This window comes from Papio anubis, chromosome 2, assembly GCF_008728515.1.
Source record: "Papio anubis isolate 15944 chromosome 2, Panubis1.0, whole genome shotgun sequence".
NCBI classification, from domain to species: Eukaryota; Metazoa; Chordata; class Mammalia; order Primates; family Cercopithecidae; genus Papio; species Papio anubis.
The window spans coordinates 103,748,510-103,769,447 of NC_044977.1; positions in this window are offsets into that span (position 1 = coordinate 103,748,510).

Consider the following 20,938-nt stretch of genomic DNA (forward strand, 5'->3'; position numbering starts at 1 on the left):
AGTGACTCATATTAAAAATAGAATTGCATATAAATATAATCCAGCATTTCAACTTCTGGGTGTATACACAAAAAAGTGAAAGCAAGGACTTAAACATGTTCACGGCAGCATTATTCACAATAGACAAAAGGTGGAAGCAACCCGAATGTTCACTGACAGATGAAATCATTAATAAAATTTGGTATGTACATACAACGGAATATTATGTTGTAGCATGTATCAAAATGTCTTTCCTTTTTAAAGCTGAGGGCACTATCCTAAGTGAAATGTCAGTCACAAAAAGACAGATTTTTTGTGACTTACATAAGGTTATATACAATAGTGAAATTCAGAAAGAAAGTAGAACAGTGGTTGCCAGGGGCTGGGGGAGGGGGTAATGGAGATTTTTTTTTTTAATTCTTTTTTTCAAAATTTACTTTTTACTTTTTTCTTTTGTTAAAAAAATTGTTTACGCTTAGCACCACTCAATGACAGATTACTGTTTAATAGATACAGAGTTCCAGTTTTGGTTTTTTTTCTGTTTTTTGTTTGTTTGTTTGTTTTGTTTTTTTTTGAGATAGGGCCTTGCTTTGTCACCCAGGGAGAGTACAATGGCATGCTCACAGCTCACTGCAGGCTTGAACTCCTGGGCTCAAGCCACCCTCCCACCTTATCCTCCTAAGTAGCTGGAACTACAGACGTGTATCAATCACCATACTTGGCTATTTTTATTTTATGTTATGTTATGTTATTTATTTATTTATTTATTTTAAGACACAGTCTCACTCTGTCGCCCAGGCTATAGGGCAGTGGCACGATCTCAGCTCACTGCAACCTCCGCCTCCCAGGTTCAAACGATTCTCCTGCTGCAGCCCCCAGAATAGCCGGGACTACAGGCATGCGCCACCATGCCCAGCTAATTTTTTGTATTTTTAGTAGAGACGGGGTTTCACCATGTTGAGCAGGCTGATCTTGAATGCCTAAGCTCAGGCAGTCTGCCCGCCTTGGCCTCCCAAAGTGCTGGGATTACAGGCATGAGCCACCGCGCCTGGTCTATTTTTATTTTATTTTTATAAAAATAAAATAAAGCGATCCTCCTGCTTCAGCCTCTCAAAGAAGATTACAGTCATGAGCCACCACACCTGGTTCAGAGTTCCAGTTTTGCAAGATAAAAAGAGTTCTGCAGATGGATGGTGGTGATGGTTGTGCAACAATGTGAATGTGCTTAATACCACTGCACTGTACAGTTAAAAACAGTTAAGATGGTCCATTTTATGTTATGTGTATTTTATCACAATTTTAGATAAAAGAATCAAGTTTAAGTACTCTGTAAAGTTAAGCATAAACCTATACCATACCTGAATAATTTCACTTCTAGGTATTTACACAAAAAAATCAAAACATATGTCCACAAAAATGTTCATCGTTCGAGAATGTTCATAGCAGCTTTATTCATTATAACCCAAAACTGGGAACAAATCAAATGTCTCTCAACAGGAAATGGGTAAACAAAATAGGCTCTATCCATACAATAGAATACTAATCTGGACACATAACAATATGGATAAATGTTAAAAACATTATTCTGAGGAAAATAAACCAGACACAAAAGGAAATATACTGGTTTTATGAAGATCAACAGCGGAAGAATCTAAACCATGGTGATAGAATCAGAGCAGTGAGGGGTGGGAGTGGAGATGGGAAGGCAGGGAGACTAAGGGTTGGGGGCATGGCGGCGTGAAGTGCTACTGACAGAAGGAACTTTCTGGGTCGATGTATTTTTTTTTTTTTTTTTTTTTGTGAGACGGAGTCTCGCTCTGTTGCCCGAGCTGGAGTGCAGTGGGGCTATCTCAGCTCAATGCAACCTCTGCCTCCCGGGTTCAAGAGATTTTCCTGCCTCAGCCTCCCAAGTAGCTGTGATTACAGGTGCCTACTGCCACTCCCAGTTAATTTTTTGTATTTTTAGTAGACAGCCAGGATGGCCTTGATCTCCTGACCTCATGATCTGCCTGCCTTGGCCTCCAAAAGTGCTAGGATTACAGTTATGAGCCACCACGCCCAGCTGATGTAAGTATTTATATCTTGACTGGGATGTTGGTTCCACAGGTATATATATTTGCCAAAACTCATCAAACTGTATACTTAAGGTCTGTGAACTTACTATATGTTCTTTATACCTCAACAAAATTAGTATTTTAAAAAAGAGAAAGTCCTCTCCCTGCTCTCCCCTCTTCCCCTGGGGTCAGTGAAGAAAGTATGAAAAAACTAATGTGGTTTTGATGTTATTCTGTGTGCTGTGATGCATATAATTTATAAAACAACAGAAGATCATTTCTTGTGAACAGATTGCTTATAATAAACCAAGGGCAACAGGTCACTGCTGACTGGCCTAGCTCCCTTAGCCAGCATCACAGGTGACTAAGAAGGAAGTGAGAGATAGCAAGTGTAAGCTTCGTGCAGCAGGACAGTATCACACAGGGACAAGAGACAGTTCAGAAAGGTGAGGTCATAGCTCATGAGGAAATAGCTCATGAGGAAGGTTGCTTGGTGAGCAGCAGGCTTCTGCATTATCTTTGGTATCAGTGAAGAGCTGGTTTCCCTGGCAACAGGGGCCTACTTAATGAATGGTGCCTGCCAGGCAGCAGGCATGAACATGTCCATAGCAAGTGTACATAGTGAAAAAAGATCTCTTCACCAAATATTCCCTTTTAGTCTACATACTCAGATCTGTTGATGGTTTGGGAATTCCTCCACTAATTCCATTCCCCATTCCATCTTTCTTCCACCCTTATTTATCCCTTCCTCCCCTCTCTCCTCCTCCTCTTCCTCCTCCCCCCTCCACCCCTCCCTCCCTTCCCTTCCTTTCTTCTTCCATTTTTTTTTTTTTTTTTTTTTGAGCTGGTCTCACTCTGTTGGCTCACTGTAGCTTCCACCTTCTGGGCTCAACTGATTCTCCTGCCTCAGCCTCTGAAGTAGCTGGAAATACAGGCATGCACCGCTATACCCAGCTAATTTTTCTGGGTTTTTTTTGTAGAGATGAGGTCTCACTACTGGTCTCAAACTCCAGGATTCAAATGATCTGCCTGCCTCTGCCTCCCAAAGTGCTGGGATTACAGGCACCTTTTCTTTCATTAGTTATTTTGGTTTCATATATATTTCTGTATATTGCTAATTCTTAATTTATCAACTGTAGGCATTGTCTACTTATTGTTTACTATGATTAATAAGGATTTAGCTAATTGATACCACCCCATTTCTCCTTTTCTTCTTTTTACCATAACTTTTGTTGTATCATTGGTTTTCTTTCCATTGGTTACTTTTATGCATTTAGATTCTGTCCTTAAACTATTCGTTTTTAATTCTGTCAATTTTCACTAATGTCTCTTGACTTTTTTTCCCGACCCTTGCTTCTATCTCTTTTCCTACTTCTACCTTCTGGTTTCTGTGAACTTCACTTTGATATTTACATTGTTGAGGTTGAAAATATTTACATTCTGTTCAGAAATCATAACTGAATCCCCATGCTTTGTCTGTAGGTCGATGACACAAATTTAAAAATAATAAAAATATTAAATTGTTATGACATTATGTTTTCCTCTAGAATTATGTCATGACCCTAGACCTCTCAAAGGACAATATTCCTAGAAAATTGTATGATAGGCCAGGCATGGTGGCTCACGCCTGTAATCACAGCACTTTGGGAGGCTGAGGTGGACAGATCACTTGAGGTCAGGAGTTCAAGACCAGCCTGCCCAACATGGTAAAACTCTGTCTCTACTAAAAAATACAAAAATTAGCTGGGTGTCGTGACAGGCACCTGTAATCCCAGCTGCTTGGGAGGCTGAGGCATGAGAATCACTTGATCCCAGGAGGCAGAGGTTGCAGTGAGCTGAGATCACCACTGCACTCCAGCCTGGGCAACAGAATGAGACCATCTCCAAAAAAAAAGAAAAAGAAAAAGAAAATTGTATGATGGATTCTCTTTTCTTAAAGAACCACAGTTACCCAAATTCATACCACATTAGTTTACTTCAAGTTTGGATCATAACTTTCCTGTCTTAGAATTTTTATAATAATTTTTCCCTCATTAGGAGAAGCAAAAACCTTCTTCATCAAAGCACTGATATCTATTAGTTCCTTATTCTAAAATTGTTCAGGGTCTATTCTAGAATTCTCAAGAATATCTTTTTGGGGCACATGGACCTCCTGTTTTAATTTGAATAGATTTCTTTCAAACCCCACTGCAAGCAGTCATCCTAGGGTTTCTTTTTATTAGATTAACAGGGTTAGTACTATCATTTTCTGTTTTCTACATACTCCTCACACTTGATTTCCTGGCCAACATATTCAATTATCTCCTTCAGAAAGCATAAATAGTAGATAAACCCTGAATCCTTATAGGTGTAAGAATGGCTTTAGTTTGTCCTCAGTCTTGATAGCTAGCTTGTCTAAGTTTGGATTTCTAGGTTCAGAATTATTTTCCCACCCAACTCTGAAGGTGTGCTCCATTAATTCCTTAAGAAACATTTAAGGTTGTGAAATGGAACACATATATACAAAAACCACAAATGTGTATCTTAATGAATTGTTACAGGGTAAATATCCGTATAACCACCATCCAGGCCATAAAATAACATTTCGTCAAAATCTTAGACGTCTACATCAACATTTTCCACCCTTGGCTCACTGGTCTCTTTCCAATTCCAATGTTCCTCTTTCCTCTTAGAAATATCCACAATTACCAGACTCTGTCTCAAAAAAAAAGAGGCCGGGTGTGGTGGCTTATGCCTGTAATCCTAGCACTTTGGGAGGCCAAGGTGGGTGGATCACGAGGTCAGGAGATCAAGACCATCCTGGCCAACATGGTGAAACCCCATCTCTACTAAAATACAAAAAATTAGCTGGGCATGGTGGTGCACACCTGTAATCCCAGCTACTAGGGAAGCTGAAGCAGGGGAATCACTCAAACCTGGAGGCAGAGATTGCAGTGAGCTGCGATCATGCCACTGCACTCCAGCCTGGTGACAGAATGAGACTCTGTCTCAAAAAAAAAAATAATAATAAAAAATCTGAATTTTATGGAAATAACTTTCTTGCTTTATAAAAATAATGTTATCAAATAAATACGCTTCTCTACACATAATTTAGTTTGCTTATTTTTAAGTTTCACATAAATAGAATAATACAGAATATATTATTTTGAGTCTGGCTTTATTTGCTTAGCATTATGTTTTGAAATTCATCCATGTAGTTGGATGTAGCTACAGTTCATTCATTTCCATTGCTGTTCAGTATTACATTGGATTAATCTAATACAATGTGTATATCTCTTCTACTAATGATAGCTATTTATTAATAGGTCGGTTCCAGTTTGAGGCTGTCATGAATAATGCTTCTAGGAAGATCTTTGTATATGTTTTCTCAACCTGATGTGAAAGACATTTTTTTTTTTTTTGAGACAGAATCTCTCACTGTCACCTGGACTGGAGCGCAATGGCATGATCTAGGCTCCTGGCAACCTCTGCCTCCTGGGCTCAAGCGATTCTCTTGTCTCAGCCTCCCCAGTACCTGGGATTCAGGTGCCCGCCACCACGACCAGCTAATTTTTTGTATTTTTTAGTAGAGACGGGGTTTCACTGTGTTGGCCAGGCTAGTCTCGAACTCCTGACCTCGTGATCCGCCCACCTCAGCCTCCCAAAGTGCTGGGATTACAGGCGTGAGCCACCACTCCTGGCCGAAAGAAAATTTTTGACTTCTTGTTTTATCAGTTACTGAGATAATTTTGTTCAAATCTTCCTTAAGCATTGTGAGTTTCTCTTCATGATTCTGACAGCTTTTGCTTTATACATGTCAAGGCAATAATATTTGGTACATACATATTTTGTACCAATATTAATTATTCCTGATGACTTCAAGCTTTTATCACAATTAACTGGTCCTCTCTCTAATTTTTTTGTCCTAAATTCTGTTTTGCCTCTTATTAATAGAGCTAGATCAGCTTGCTTTCTTATTTATTTATTTATTTATTTAGACGGAGTCCGCTCTGTCGCCCAGGCTGGAATGCAGTGGCTGATCTCGGCACACTGCAAGCTCCGCCTCCCAGGTTCACGCCATTCTCCTGCCTCAGCCTCCCGAGTAGCTGGGACTACAAGCGCCCACCACCACGCCCAGCTAATTTTTTGTATTTTTAGTGGAGACGGGGTTTCACCATGTTAGCCAGGATGGTCTCGATCTCCTGACCTTGTTATCCGCCCGCCTCGGCCTCCCAAAGTGCTGGGATTACACGCGTGAGCCACCATGCCGGGCCTCTTTCATTTTTTTTTTTTATCATGGCAAAATACACGTAATATAAAAATTTCCATTTTAACCATTTTATTTATATTTTTTAGAGACAAAGTCTTGCTTTGTTGCCCAGGCTGGAGTGCAGTTGCATGATCATGAAACCGCCTCTACAAAATTATAACTGAGGAAATTATGACAATGAAAGAAATCAGACCTAAATAACTCCATCTTGCTTCTAACCTTTAAGCTGTCTTTGTTCATTCCTGCGAGTAGGCCAAACTGACCTTGGGAAGGAATTCAGTTCATGGTTTGACCCTGAAACAAAATTAGTAACAGCCCTTTCCTGAAAAGACCCCCTTCTTGCCTGGGGACCAGTCTGCCTTTGCAGAACTAATAAATTAGCTACAAGATTAGAAATTACAGTTTAGGGATCATGCCACCTCTGGCACCTAGAGTCTGAACCTCTCCAAATTGCTCCTGGGGATAACATCATTATTGTAAAACCTATGATCAGTGCTTGAGAGATTTTGCAGACCCTGCACTCAGTGGATCAGCTGACACCACTCAGACCAGGAATCTGGCTCAACCAGTTCTGCCATCCCACCCAGGAACAGAAGACAGCAAGAAAAACTCACTTCAACCCCCTATGATTCCATCTCTAATCTGACCAATCAGCACTCCCCACTTCCCAAGCTCCTGCCTGCCAAATTATCTTTAAAAACCCTGATCCCCGAATGCTTGGGGAGACTGATTTGAGTAATAATAAAACTCCGGTTTCCCACACAGCCAGCTCTGCGTGAATTACTCTTTCTCCATTGCAGTTATCCTGTCTTGATAAATCGGCTGTGTCTAGGCAGCGGGCAAAGTGAACCCATTGGGTAGTTAAAATCAGAGTTCACTGTAACTTCGAACTCCAGGGCTCATGCCGTCCTCCCTCCTTGTCCTCCCAAAGTGCTAGGATTAGATTACAGGCTTGAGCCACTCTACCCAGCCCCATTTTAACAATTTTAAAGTGTACAATTCAGTGGTATTAAGTACATTCATGATTATCACTATCTAGTTCCATAACTTACTAATCATTCAAAAAAAAAAAAAACTCTATATCCATTAAACAATAACTGCCAATCTTCTCCTTTGTTCAGCCCCTGGTGACCACTATTCCATTTCCTGTTCTTATGAAAATGACTATTCTGTGTACCTCACATGCATAGAATTATACAATATTTCCCTTTTCGTATCTGACTGTATTCACTTAGCATAAAGTTTCCAAGGTTCATCCATGTTGTATGTGTTTGTACTTCATTCGTTTTATGGCTGAATATATCCCATTATATACCACATTTTGTTTATCTGTTCATGAGTTGCTGAACATTTCAGTTGTTTCTACTTTTTGGTCAAGAAAAAAATAGGTGAATTGGACTTCATAAAATGAAAAACTTTTGTGTATCAAAGGACACCATGAAGAGAATGAAAAGGCAACCCACAGAATGGGAGAAAATCTTTGCAAATCATGTATCAGGTAAGTGATTAATATCCAGAATACATAATGAACTCCTACAACTCAACAGCAAAACCAAACAAACCAATTAAAAATGGACAAAGGGCTTGAATAGCCATTTCTCCAAAGATACCCAAATGACTAATAAATACATGAAAAGATGCTCAACATCACTAATCATTAGGGAAATGCAAATAAAAACCACAATGAATGTCACTTCCCATGTATTAGGATAGCTATGTTTTAAAAAGAAAAATAAGTATTGGCAAGGATATGGAGAAACTAGAACTCTCACATATTGCTGGTGAAAATGCAAAATGGTACAACCACTTTGGGTACAGTTTGATATTTTTCCAAAAAGTTAAGCAAAATTACCATATGATTCTACAATTCCACTCCTAGGTGTATACCCCAAAGAATTGAAAACATATACTTAAACAGGCGTGCGTATACATGTGTTTATAGTAGCACCATTCACAATAGCCAAAAGGTGGAAACAGCCGAAATGTCCCTCAACAGATTAATGGATAAACAAATTTTGGTGTATAAATACTGTGGAATATTATTCAGCTATAAAAAGAAATGAAGTACTGATGCATGCTACAACATGGCTGAAACTCCAGAGCATTATGCTACATTATGAAAGAATCCAGACAAAAAAGGTCACATATTATATGACTCTGTATACTTGAAATATCTAAAATCGATAAATTCATAGAGACAGGGCCGGGCTTGGTGGCTCACGCCTGTAATCCCAGCACTTTGGCAGGCCACGGTGGGCTGATCGCCCGGGGTCAGGAGTTCGAGACCAGCCTGGCCAAAATGGCGAAACCTGGTGTCTACTAAAAATACAAAAAATAGCCAGGCATGATGGCAGGCATCTGTAGTCTCAGCTACTTGGGAGGCTGAGGCAGGAGAATTGGTTGACCTGGGAGACAGGTTGCAGTGAGCTGAGATAGCGCCACTGCACTCCAGCCTGGGTGACAGAGTGAGATCCTGTCTCAAAAAAAAAAAAAAAATCATAGAGACAGAATGCAGATTGATGGTTGTCAATGGCGAAGGGGAGAGGGAATGGAAGGAACAGCTTAATGGGTAAGGGGTTTTAGCATAGAGTGATGGAAATGCTTTAGAGCTAGGTAGAGGTAGTGGTTGCCTAACATGGTGAATGTATTGAATGCCAGTGAATTGTTCATTTTAAAATAGTTAGGGCCGGGTGTGGTGGCTCATGCCTGTAATCCCAGCATTTTGGGAGGCCAAGGCGGGCAGATCACTTGAGGTCAGGAGTTTGGGACCAGCCTGGCCAATATGGCGAAACACCATTTCTACTAAAAATACAAAAACTTAGCTGGGCGAGGTGGCGCACGCCTATAATCCCAGCTACTTGGGAGGCTGAGGCAGGAGAATGGCTTGAACCCAAGAGGCAGAGGTTGCAGTGAGCCAAGATCATGCCATTGCACTCCAGCCTGGGCAACGAGAGTGAAATTCAGTCTCAAAAAAAAAAAAAAAAAAAAAAAATCAATAAATATGTATGTATAAATTAGCTGGGTGTGGTGGTGTGTGCTTGTAGTCCCAGCTACCCAGGAGGCTGAGGCATGAGAATCACTTGAACCCGGGAGGCAGAGGTTACAGTGAGCTGAGATTGTGCCACTGCACTTCAGCCTGGGGGATAGAACAAGACTCTGTCTCCAAAAAATAAAAATAAAAAATAAAATAAAAATAAAACATTATATTGGTCTATTAACGCTGCTATAACAAAATACCTTAGACTGGGTAATTTGTAAATAATAGAAATTTAAGGCTGGGCTCAGTGCCTCATGCCTGTAATCCCAACACATTGGGAGGCTGAGGCGGGTGGATCACCTGAGGTCAGGAGTTCGAGACCAGCCTGGCCAACATGGTGAAACCCCGTCTCTACTAAAAATACAAAATTAGCTGGGCATGGTGGTGCGTGCCTGTAATCCCCAATCACCTGAGCTGGGGAGGCAGAGGTTGCAGTCAGCCGAGATTATACCACTGAACTCCAGCCTGGGTGACAAAGCGAGACTATGTCTCAATACATACATACATACATACATAAAAATAAAAATAAATAGAAATTTATTTCTCACAGTTCTGGAGGTTGGGAAGTCCAAGATCAAGGCACCAGCAGATTTAGTGTCTGGTGATGGCTTGCTCTCTGCTTCATCAACGGCACCTCTTTGCTACATCCTCACATGGTGGAAATGTAGAAGGGCAAAGAGGACTAACAGACTCACTCAAACCCTTTTATAAGGCTAATCCCTCATGGATGGGATTAGTCATGACCCAATCACCTCATAAAGGCCCTGCCTCTTACTAATACTGCATTGGGAATTTTCAGTATGAATTTTGGAGGGACACAAACATTCAAACCATATCAAATGAATATCCAAGTACCTTATTTTCCTTGGAGTGGTTGTAAATGGTACTGCATTTTGTTGTTGTTGTTGTTTTTGTTTGTTCATTTTTGTTTTGAGACAGGGTCTTGCTCTGTTGCCCAGGCTAGAGTACAGTGGCACAATCTCAGCCCACTGCAGCCTCAACTTTCTGGGCTTAAGCTATCCTCTCACCTCAGACTTCTGAGTAGCTGGAACTACAGGCACACGCCACTATGCCCAGTGAATTTTTGTAGTTTTTGTAGAGACAGGGTTTCGCCATGTTGCCCAAGCTGGTGTCGAACTCCTGACCTCAAGTGATTCACCTGCTTAGACCTCCCAAAGTACTTGGATTATAGGTGTGAGCCACTGTGCCCAGTGGTTCTGTGTTTTGAAAGTATGGGGTTTTTCGTTTTGTTTTGTTTTGTTTTTGAGACAAAGTTTCACTCTTTCATCCAGGCTGGAGTGCAGTGGTAGGATCTCGGCTCAGTGCAACCTCCACCTTCCGGTGTCAAGTGATTCTCCTGCCTCAGCCTCCAGAGTTGCTGGGATTACAGGTGCCCACCACCAGGCCTGGCTAATTTTTGTAATTTTTTTCTATTTCCAAGACCATCTCTATTACTTCTCAGGCCATATTTTTTATATTTATTTATCTTTGTCTTTCATGAATAGTTTTTCCTCAAATGTGTGGAGTCTCTTGGTTGACTAATCATATCTAACAATGAAGAGACAGGGAGGCTGAATGAGCTGGCTCTGCACACATTAAGTTAGTTGAATGGGTTTAATTGGCAAGGAGATGGGGAGGGAGCCAAATGTCATAAAGAGGAGGGCTTTACTCTGGCACACACATCTTTTCTAACTTCATGCATATTGCCACCATGAAGACCGAATCTTCCTGAGTGAAGCTCTGGAAACACTGTGTCTGAATCCCACATTTTTCATTACATGAACCAGTACATCTCCATTTAAGCTAATTTGAGTCAGGTTCTCTCTTACTTAAAACCAAAAGCATTTTAACCTGCTTTAAATTTCCTTCACTTAACCCGAAATAAATCTCTTTCCATATCATATAGTGTCCAGCAATTCCTTATGGCTAGTGGTCCATGGAGAGTAAAAACAAAGCTAGATCTTTTGTTTTTTTTTTTTTGAAAAAAACAAAAAAACAAAAAAAACCAGAGTCTCGCTGTGTCACCCAGGCTGGAGTGCAGTGGCACAATCTTGGCTCACTGCAACCTCCACTGCCTGGGTTCAAGTCATTCTCCTGCCTTCTGAGTAGTGGGGATCACAGCCTTCTGAGTAGCTTGGATTATAGGCATGCACCACCACTCCTGGCTATTTTTGTATTTTTAGTAGAGACGGGGTTTGGCCATGTTGGCCAAGCTGGTCTCGAACTCCTGACCTCAAGTGATCCGCCCGCCTTGGTCGCCAAAAATGTTGGGATTACAGGCGTGAGCCATTGCGCCTGGCCAAGGATAGTTCTTTTGAATTGTTTGCTAATCATCAATAGTCACTGTTTTAGGGTGGTGGAATTATGGGTGACAAGTTTTTACTCTCACTTTTCTGAAAAAGTGATAAAATGTTTTTGGAACTTAAAAAAAAAACCTTGCTATATCATCTTTATATAAGTCCACTAAGAAGAGATTTTTTTTTAAAGCACCTGCAGTATGTAAGGCCCTATGGAGAAAGCAAAGATGAATAAATCTTTGTCCCTAAAGAGTAGGAACACAGAATGAATACACATGAAGGAGGGAGGGCCTGATTGATTATGAACTGAGTTGCGTATGGTCTTCTTTGCTTGACTTCAGCTAATGTAAAGATAAATCTCTATATGATATTTAGATGTCATTAAAGTTGAATCTGTAAACGTGCTGAGCTTGAGTACAATTTCCATCCACTTGTATTAAGGTAAAATGTGAGCCTGCCAGTAAGTCATGTAGCTGCGCACTCCCACCGCACGGTGGCGGCATACCTAAATGGAAGCAGCAGCTCCTGGTGTAACAAGTCCCTGCAGGACTGAAGCTAGGGAAAAGAAGCAACAATGATGTCACCATAGGAAACAAACACCTTTACAAGTGTGGCAATGGTTCAAGATGGCTGTCAGCAGAGTCCTGGAAGCACTTTCTTATTCTTATCATGCCACCACCTCAGTTGTCCCTACACAACTCTATCCTCATAGTTCCCCTTTAAGAAAACTTTATTATAATTATTTTATTTCATTTGTTGTCTTACTTGCCACCCCTACCATTCTCACCATCAGAGACCACTGCAAACTATCTGACCTTTGGGCCTTTAGTTTCATTTCCAGACTATTCTTCCTTTTTCCTCCCCTTCCCTATAAGAATTAGTTTCCCAGGTCAAATGCAAATTCCTTAGCCATCCTGCTGAAAATTATTTTCCTCCACTCCTAAGCTCTTATGATGATAAACTTATTGTCATGAATACTAATTTGTAATTATATCCAGTAGCTTCCTGACATTGGTTTAATTACTGATCTGTGCTGTTTATTCATTCATTCCACAAGCATTGTGTCAGCAGAGTGCCAGGGAGCTAGGAACATAGAATGAACAAGATAAAATCCTAGACTTTGAGGTGCTCACCGTCTAGTGACAGATGACAGTTATAAAATGATGTGATAAGGGCTTTAATAGAGGCATGAATAAGGAGTATTGAGCAGGGAGTGGTGAAAATGGAGAGGCTGAGCTGGCTATCTGGGACAGTCCAGGTTTACACATGGGAGGTAATGATAAAGATGAGTCATAAAGGACTCATCACAAGCTTTTGGAATTTGCCAGATAGAAGGAGGTGGGAATGTCACATCAGGCCACAAAAATAACAATTCATGAAAATACCACTAGTTCTTCAAACTGGAGTTCAGTAAGGTCAGGGCAAACAAGGCGTAGGATAGCTTCAGCCTTCCTCAGCTTGTCAACTAGATCTGATAGAGGTATTTGGTTTTATTTGTGGTAATAAACTTGCCAACCTCTCTGGCCTGTCTGTGGCTGAGTTTTATATGGTAGACACTGTGCCGAAATTTTGAATTAGTTGAACAGGAACTTTCACATAATTAAATCAAGTTTTCCAGTCTCTGTCAGAAAATCAAAAGTTTTTTTTGACATCAAGCCCACCATCTCCATGGCAACTATTAGCTGGAGCCACTTTAGAAGGAGCCTGGCTGTCCCAGTTTGCTGTAGACCTTACCTCTCCTGGGCGCTTACACCTACCTGGCCAGACACATTTAGTTGTGATATTTGTCTGACCTCTGTAGACAGCTGAATGTGACCTCTGTTTTCAGACATCTGGGGGCCCCAGTTACACGAGTAGGCCAAGATTCTTAAGAAATCTGGTGCAGATCCCCTTTGTGGAGGTGAAAATGAAGGGGAAGAAGGAAGCAGGGAGCAGGAGTTGACCCAGCTGCTGAGGTTGGTTGTGTAGAGCGCCACCTAGAGGGGAATGGGTCAGAGCATAGAAAGAGAAAGAGGCAGCAGTCCCTTCCTGTGGCTGGGGCCTACAGGAGGAACAGAATGATGCATGAAGATGCCCAGGACCCATTCGTTGGACATTAATCCTGACCTGTGGGGGTAAGAGTGATAGGTCTACCCCTGATTGTCCTGGGAGCTGGGGCAAGAGTTCAAATGGAGATCCAGAGCCCACAGCCTGCTCCCTTTCTCTTCACAGCCTTACCTCTGTCCTACAGAATAAGATACACATGTGTGTGGCCACCCCAGGCCATAAGTCCAAGTTCTGTCCACAGCTTCCCTAGTTGCTGGCAAATAGCTGGCCCTTGGTCAACCATTGAAACTGGGGGTATGTGCACTGGTACGTGGCTCACTATCAGAAAGATAGACACAAAAACCAGGCCTGACCAGACTCTTAAATAAGTCTCAGAGCTGTTTTGGCAGGGAATTTTGGGGTCTAAGTACCGCAAACGTGTTCTAGAAGCTAGGTGTGGACTCTAGATGGGCACCCCTTGGGCTGGTAGACTCCTCATCCCTTATGGAGGGGCATGGTCAGAAGACAGCCAGCGTCCAAGAGCCTTATAAACTCGAGGGCAAGGGCTGAAATATTATGAGGAACAGGGATGCACTTGGGTTACTATGGGTAATGGGGTCTGTGTTAGTTTGCTAGGCCTACTGTAACAGAGTACCACAAATGGGTGGCTTCAAACAACAGATACTTATTCTCTCACAGTTCTGGAGGGTAGAAGTCCAAAATTAAGGTGTTGGCAGGATTCGTTGTTTCTGAGGGCTCTGAGGGAGAATCTATTCCACACCTCTCTCCTGGCTTTTGGTGACAGCTGGCAATGGTTGGCTTGCAGATACATCACTCTAATCTCTGCCTCCATCTTCATGTGGCATTCTCTCTGTTTCTCTGTGTCTGCACATGGCCATTTTCTTATAAGGATACAAGTTATATTACATTAGGGGCTCCTCCTACTCCAGAATGACCTCATTTTAACTAATTATACCTGCAACAACCCTACTTGCAAATAAGGCCATATTCTGAGGTACAGGGAGTGAAGACTTCAACATATCCTTATTGGGGGAAACAATTCAGCCCACAAGAGAGTCTATCATCAAGTCACAGGCACCGACAAGGGAAGTAGGACTCACAAGTTTGCAGAAACCACCTTGCAGCCAGGCCTCCTACAGCTTTGGAACAAGATGGATGCTCCCCCAGGACAGCTTGGTTCTCCGTGACTGTTTTTTTTTTTTTTTTAAACGGGCTCTCACTCTGTCACCCAACCTGGAATGCAGTGGCATGATCTTGGTTCACTACAACCTCCACCTGCCAGGCTCAAGCGATCCTCCCACCTCAGCCTCCTGAGTAGCTGGGAGCACAGGTGCATGGCACCATACCTGGCTAATTTTTTGTCTTTTTGGTAGAGACAGGGTTTCACCATGTTGCCCAGGCTGGCTCATTGACTTATGCTAATAGATCATCTAATAGCACAGTGCCCCAGTCCCTCCTCATCAACTTCAATCACTCCTGCTGCTTTCCCAAGCAACTGCCTTCACTCTGTGTATCTTTTTCTTGACCTGATGGCTTCAGCTGAATCTGGCTCTGTGGCCCCTGTAGCTGCTCTTTCATTGTTTTTCATCTTTTGCTCCCACTACCGGTTGCCCCTAATCTGCAGTTCAAATTGCTGAGAGATAGTCTGGTCCAGAAAATTGCTGTGGTCTCTGTTGGCATAGCTTTCTCACCAGTTTGCCTCAGGGGAAAATGGATAATCTGCATATTGGCTGCCCTAGGGATAGGTGCCTGCCCACTCAGGTCCAAGTAGCTGTGTCCCTGGTATCCATGGCCAGTTATCTCGGAGGAAACAGTCTAAGTGGTTTATTAGTGGTGGCTAAGGGCAGGACAGTTGCCCATTGCTCCTCCTAAGACAAGGTTTCCAAACCTTGGCCTTACTGTCATTTTCGGCTGAATAACTCATTGTTGTGGGGTACTGACCTGTCCGCTCTAGACTGTTTAGCAGCATCCCTGGCCACCACCTAACAGATGTCAGAAGAACCCTTTCCCCTTCCTGCAGAATTATGACAATTGAAAATGTTTATAGACTTTGTCAAATATTCCCTGGGGGAAAAATCACCCTTGGTTAAGAACCACTGTTCTAACGGTATGGGAGGTACCAGAATTAGCCCATCCATGTGGGTGTAGTAGGTAGTTAGGACTGTGAGTGTGAAGGCTACTGATTATATATCTGCCCTCTCAGGGCTGGCTCAGAGACTGAGAGAAGTAGCTTCTGCTAAGGACAGGGGTCAGATAGAGCATTGATGGGTTCATAGATGAATGGCTGTGCTCATTCAAAATGGGGAAATCAAGACAGAGTAGTGTGTGTATGTGTGTGTGTGTGTGTGTGTGTGTGTTGCAGCTTCACGGACTTGAGTGAGCATATTCATTGGTTTACTCTTTGTGTATGTATACATTTTCAAGAATGTGCAATTCTCTGTGTGGGCGAAGGTATCTGTGTGAGGGCATATATATGTGTGTGTGTATCTCAAGGTTGGACTGTAAATAGTCCATGCTGCCCCTCCTATGTTATCAGGATAGATTAGTGTCATATGTGACACACCTCATTGGCATTCTCAGATTCTTACCCTTATACAAGGTAAGAATCAGTTCCACTGAAGTTGAAATGGAAAACAATTTCTGCTTCAGTGTTTTTGTTTGTTTGTTTGTTTTTTTGTTTTGTTGTTGTTGTTGCTGCTGTATAAACCTGTCTGCCTCTAAGCATATGTAATAGATAATGCTCCCAGTGGTCTCCAGTGACATCATACTTGAGCATCAGAATCCAGGATGGACTAAGCTCAGGGTCCAAGAGACACACAGCCAAGCCTATTCTGAACTTGTATCTATTTTCTAGCGTTAGCCTTTTAACCAACTGGTTATATAGCAGATTGCTTAACTTTTAATTTCTTTAGTTTTCCTTTCTGTAAAATGCAGGTTTTAATACCCTTCTTAGAAGACTGTTTTAAGAACAACTTACATTATCATAAGGAATTTAAAGAATAGTGCTTCAGAAATGTTGAGTGAAGATAAATTGTGCTTCTTCCTGTACTTGCATTATTTAAGTTCTTCTCTTTAAAAAAAAATCAACTGATATTTATTTCTGTACTGCATGCTCCTGATCATGTAAGTAGTTGTCTTTTTTACTTGGTTAGCTATCTGGGTATATAGAGTTTGGTCTGTGGTCTTCACTTGGTATAGTGTCTACCATGGCATAACTCAATAGTCATTTGTTTCTGTTGATTTTGTATTTTTGTTTGTTTGTTTTTGTTTGTTTTTTGTTTTGTTTTGTTTTTTTAGACAGAGTCATGCTCTGTTACCCAGGCTGGCGTGACCTCAGCTCACTGCAACCTCTGCCTCCTGGGTTCAAGTGATTCTCCTGCCTCAGCCTCCCAAGTAGCTGCGATTACAGGCACCTGCCATCACACCCAGCTAATTTTTTTTTTTAATTTTTTTTTATTTTTTATGTTTTGAGATGGAGTTTCGCTCTCATTGCCCAGGCTGGAGTGCAATGGTGGGATCTTGGCTCACTGCAACCTCTGCCTCCCGGGTTCAAGCGATTCTCCTGCCTCAGCCTCCTGAGTACCTGGGATTACAGGCATGTGCCACCACGCCCAGTTAATTTTGTATTTTTAGTAGAGATGGGATTTCTCCATGTTGGTCAGGGTGGTCTTGAACTCCCGACCTCAGGTGATCTGCCCACCTCGGCCTTCCAAAGTGCTGGTATTACAGGCATGAGCCACCCACAGCACCCGGCTGTTAATTTTTATATTTTTACTGGAGATGGGGTTTCACCACGTTGGCCAGTCTGGTCTTGAACTCCTAACCTCAAGTGATCCACCCAGCTCGGCCTCCCAAAGTGCTGGGATTACAGGTGTGAACCACCATGCCCAGTCTGCTGATGTTTTTGACAGTGATGATTCTGGCCTGCTTACATCCTTAAGATTATCTGACAACTTTCAGTTATTCAGTGTTATTAAAATTGGTCCTTGGTTACTTTCAAATGAGAAGAGCTTACCTTTTTTCAACCAACCACCACATGTGAGAAGCAGAAAGATAGGTGGGGCAAGACAATGCCCTCAAGATATTATTGTAACGGATAAGCCACAGACTCAGAAGGTAGAGACCTGTGGACACCCTGGTTGGGTGATTTTCTTATCGTTTTCTTATCCTTTTAAATTAATACTTTAAAATTTGTGTTCAGTCTGTCTATAGAGGAGAGACTGTGCAGTGTCTGGGCAAAGGCAGTGGACAAAGACTTTGCTGGAATATTAGCCTTTCCTCTGTGGTCCAGGGAATTTTATTTCAGACCTGACTCCTTACACTGCTTATCACAAGCAGAACCCTGCATCTAATAGGACCTATTCCCGTTGAAAAGCAGTTGAGTCACCTTCTATTGTTAGTGAACTTGTCCTTTGGATTGGTTCTCCATCACTCCTGCCTCCAGCCTCCAAACCAACTGGTATTTCCAAATGCTCTTTCCAATCCCATATAAAACTCTCTCCAGAGTTTTGGTAGATAAAACTACTTCATCTTGTTAGCTTTCCAGTAATGTTTTGGGGCTTGTTAGAGGTGAGTAGCATAGGCAGTTGCCCAGACAAATCACCCCTTGATCTGTCTGCAATCTAAGGCCCTGAGTGCCAGAGAGCAAAAGCCTAGGGAGGCATGGGAGTGGGGGATGTGGAATGGGGAGAAGAAGCATTATTGAGCACATTCTCCAAAAGACAGGACTTTCAACCGTTTAAAAAAATATTGTAGGACTTTGGTGAATTGAAAACAAGTATTTGTTTTTTTCTCCCTCCTGAAACCCCACTAAATTGTTAAAAGGCATACGGAGAGGAAGAACAGGAGAGAAGGCAACAGCGACAAAAGCCTGGAAGCTGGAAAGCTATTAGAAAAGTGGGAAATAGGCCAGGCACAATGACTCATGCCTGTAATCCCACCTTTTTGGGAGGCGAGGCAGACAGATGACTTGAGGCCGGAAGTTCGAGATCAGCCTGGCCAACATGGAGAAACCTCATCTCTACTAAAAATACAAAAATTAGAATTGGTAGATCGAGAGCAGGGATTCTTAACCTTTTATGTGTTATGAACCTCTTAGCAATCTGATGACATCCATAGACCCCTGCTCAGGATAATCTTTTTATTTTTATTCTTTATTGATTTTTGAGAAAGTGTTTCACTCTTGTTGCCCAAGTTGGAGTGCAATGGTGTGATCTCGGCTCACCGCAACCTCCCTCTCCCAGGTTCAAGAGATTCTCCTGCCTCAGCCTCCCAAGTAGCTGGGATTTGAGGCTCATGCCACACGCCTAACTAATTTTTTTTATTTTTAGTAGAAATGGGGTTTCACCATGTTGGCCAGGCTGGTCTCAAACTACTGACCTCAGGTGATCCGCCTGCCTCGGCCTCCCAAAGTGCTGGGATTATAGACATGAACCACCGCGCCCAGCCAGGATAATATTTTTAAATGCATAAAATGAAATATATAGGATTACAGAGAAAACTATTTCTATTGAACTATAATTCTCAACATATTAAAAATAACTCATTTGTGATATAATATATCTTCTTTATTAATACATTAAACAACAAGATCTAACAGTAGGTCTAATCATAATTATAAAGTAGGTAAACAAAAACAATATTCTGGGGTATCCACAACGCTGTAATGGAATATGAAAGAATCCATGATTTCTATTGTTGACAAAGCTTTGGATACTGCTTTTATTGTAGTTTTAGTTTTTTCTTTGTTTTTGCCTACATGTGTAATCGAAGGCAAAGCTAAATTTTAGTTAAAGAATAGTGCAGATAAAGATGATAATTATGTTCTTATTCAAATTCACAGACTTCCCAAATTCTGTGTATGGATTTCTGGTTAAGAACTTCTGGTTTAGAGCCTTGCTTAAATTCAGATTCAATATTTTTGGTAAAAGTTCTTCATTCGTGTTGCTGTGTACTTCCTTTTGCATCACATTAGGAGGCACATAAAATCTGGCTGTCCCACTTTTAATGATGTTGGGATTGGTAAATGAGATTTTAAAATCCCTGGCCAGATCTATCCTTTCTCCTAGTGTTTTTTGCTCCATTGATAATCACTGACTAGATGGGCTCCCACCTTTTGAATATGGGAAATCAGAGCATTCAGAAAAAAAATATTGTAATGATTAAAGTACACCGACTGTATTTTTTAAATCCGTGAATCATTTAAAAAATTTGCTGAATCCTAGGGTACCAACTCCTTCTGAAACTGGTAAATAAAGGGAAAAAAGCATTTAACCCACTTTTTCTATATGAACTATTTTTCAGGGCAACCAAATGGGTGTAGATGGATAGTTCTTTATAAAATAATTCCAGCTAATAAATGCAGAAAGAATGATATAATTAGAAAAATGATTTTTCTTTTTATTTTCTTTTTTTGAAACAGGGTCTCTTTCTGCTGCCCAAGCTGGAGTGCAATGGTGCCATTATGTCTTACTGTAGTCTTGAACTCCCAGGCTCAATCTATCCTCCCACCTCAGCCTCCTGAGTGGCTGGGACTGCAGGCGCATGCCACCATGCCCAACTAATTCTTGTATTTTTTTGTAAAGACGGGGTTTTTCCATGTTTCCTAGGCTGGTCTCAAACTCCTGGGCTCAGGTGATCCTTCCCCACCTTGGCCTCCCAAAGTGCTGGGGTTACAGGCATGGGATTAGTCAAACCACCACGCCAGGCTTGATTTTTCTTTTTTAATGCTTACTTTCTCATGTTTGAACAGTGGAAGCCCATTTAAGTTGCTTGCAGGATCCCTGGACACAATCCCATTACTCTTTGGTTGCTTCTTTGCTTTCTGGAACAACAAAATGTCCCAGGCTCAGCTTGTACATTTCTGCCCCAGACTTAGAATCAGTAAATTTCTTTAGAGTCTTGGTTTCTTGTAGAGAAGAATGTTGTTTAGAGATCACTTCCTGGGTGCCAGAGGTGCACATTGTTAATGAGCCCAGTAATACCACATCATATCAAAGATGGACAGAATGAATAGAGATAGGAAATAAATCATGAGTCCATACTGGTATTTCTAATTCAGTTTTCAGATTACAGGTTTTTTCCCTCAACTTCTTTCATTTTATATTTGTATTTTTCTCTTATATTGAAAATCTTGGTTTTGAATGAGACATTGTCATAATTAATTATTTGCTTGTTCTAATTTACACTCATTACTAAGTAATAAAAATACTAAGCAATATTTTTAAATAAATGTTTTAAAAATAGTGTGCCAGTATTACTTAGTAAAAATATGACT